This window comes from Oratosquilla oratoria, chromosome 42 (assembly GCF_046742065.1).
Source record: "Oratosquilla oratoria isolate Oo_2021 chromosome 42, ASM4674206v1, whole genome shotgun sequence".
NCBI classification, from domain to species: Eukaryota; Metazoa; Arthropoda; class Malacostraca; order Stomatopoda; family Squillidae; genus Oratosquilla; species Oratosquilla oratoria.
In genome coordinates, this window is record NC_134818.1 from 42,699,920 (window position 1) to 42,702,122 (window position 2,203).

A 2,203-nucleotide genomic window follows, 5' to 3' on the forward strand; every position below is an offset into this window, starting at 1 on the left:
CCACCATCAATGCTCCAGTACGATTTTTACGTGGAACTCCATACTTTCCAATTACCCTGTCTATTGGTATGTTTCTTACCCTAGCATTAAGGTCTCCCAATACAACTGCATTGACAGTTCTCTCTAATCCCATGAGGAATTTTTTCTTGGGACCGTGTAGGTATATATATATATATATATATATACATATATATATATATATATATATATATATATATATATATATGTATATGTATATATATATATATATATATGTATATATATATATGTGTATATATATATGTATATTGTTACGGGCGGCTGGTATGTGAAGAGACGTTACGTATAACGTCTAAGTGCTTAAGAACCAGCGCACTTCTAGAAGCCACTGTAGGACTGAACTATCTGGTCAGGGCCTAGATAATTCGTAAGACTAGAAGTAAAGGTAACAAAGAAGATTCCAGGAAAGGAATATTAAACTAGCGATAAAACTAGTAAACGAAATTATTAATGGAAAATATTTACAGGCAATCAACACAAAAGAGAATGGGCAGTAGGGTCAATGGGACCGTACATGATTATGAGAATATGGAAATTATCGTTCAAATAAGAAACACAAGATACGTATACAATATGGCACTATCTAAGTACACAGAGATCAGGAACATGCATCAAAATAAGTAATAAGTACAAATATAAGTAAAGTAATGCAATGTATATCAGACACGTAATGTAGGCAAAAAGGGTGATCACTTCACACCAATCGTCTCATGAATCTAAACCTTCTAGTTTTTATCAAGAGATCAATATGTGGGAATATGACAAGGAGTCAGCGAGTTCCACCGCTTATATACCATTGGACCGGAAGCCGGATACTTCCGGTTAAGGGTGCGGGTGAGGAGGAGGGTAAGTTAACACGTCAACATGGGTAGTTTTAGGACCCTCGACTCGCTTGAACAATCTATTTATTTAGTAACTGTCAAATCTGTGCGCTCCGAACTATTCAGGATTTCGCTTGTCTGTTTGTTTCTACAAGAGTGCGCACCTCTCCGCACGTAGGCGAGATTACATATAATGGACGGGCGTTACTGCTTAACATTGTTACAATACATACATAGACAAGAAATATGAACATAGTTATGTAATACAAAGGAACACAATTCTATAACATAATTACACATATGACGTAATATCTAATATTACGTTACACCTCCACCGTTTGGGAAAGCTTTTCACTTTCTGTTGAAAAGCTACGTTCTAGAAGTACGGAGTAGTTCTTCTGCGCAGGGGACAGCTTCTTGCTGTAGTAGGCGATAGCGTGAAGAACTTCATTGTGTTCTTGCAAGAGGGCGGCACCGATACCGGTGTCGCTGGCGTAGACTTGCAGAAGAAAGGGTCGTTGGAAATTGGGTGCCCTTAGAACTGGTGCGTTAGTGAGAAGGGGCTTCAGGTTTTTGAAGGCCGTCTCACAGGTAGGTGTCCACACAAAGTCGTGGTCTTTTCTCAACAGGTCAGTCAATGGTTCGGCTACATCTTGTTTCTCAGATAAGTGTCCTACTTTTATCTGAAGATTTTGTAGTATCTGAGAGTTTTCCAAGGGAATCTCAGGAGGATTAGGCAGGTTATCAGGAGGCTCTTCCGATTTTATTGTGGTAGAGCTGCAAGCTGGAATTGGATCTCTGGAATGATAAGGTTTTAAGGTATTTATGTGACAGAGACGGGAACTCTTTCTTCTGTCTGGAGTTTTGATTATGTAGTTGAGATCACTGGCTCTGGACAAGACTTCACAGGGTCCTTTGTATTTAGCCTGCAATGGATCTCCTGGTATGGGAAGATAAAGTAACACTTGATCTCCTGGAGAGAAAGTTCTAAGTTTAGAATTTTTATCATACCGACCTTTCATTTCTCGTTGAGCATTCGCCAAGTTCTCTCTTGCCAACTTCCAAGCTTCTAACAACTTCTCGGTGACCTGGGACACGTATTTCAAAGAAGGAACTGGTGGTTCTTCTTTCATCCATTGTTCATGAAGTATCTTTAGGGGACCACGGACTTCATGACCGAAGACTAATTCTGACGGGCTGAATCCAAGGCTTTCTTGAATTGTTGTTCGGGTGGCGAACAACAAAAAGGGGAGTCCGTCTTCCCAATTTCGAGTGTTCTCAGCACTCGAGATTCTTAACATTGTCTTGAGCGTTTGGTGAAAGCGCTCTAGAGCACCTTGTGA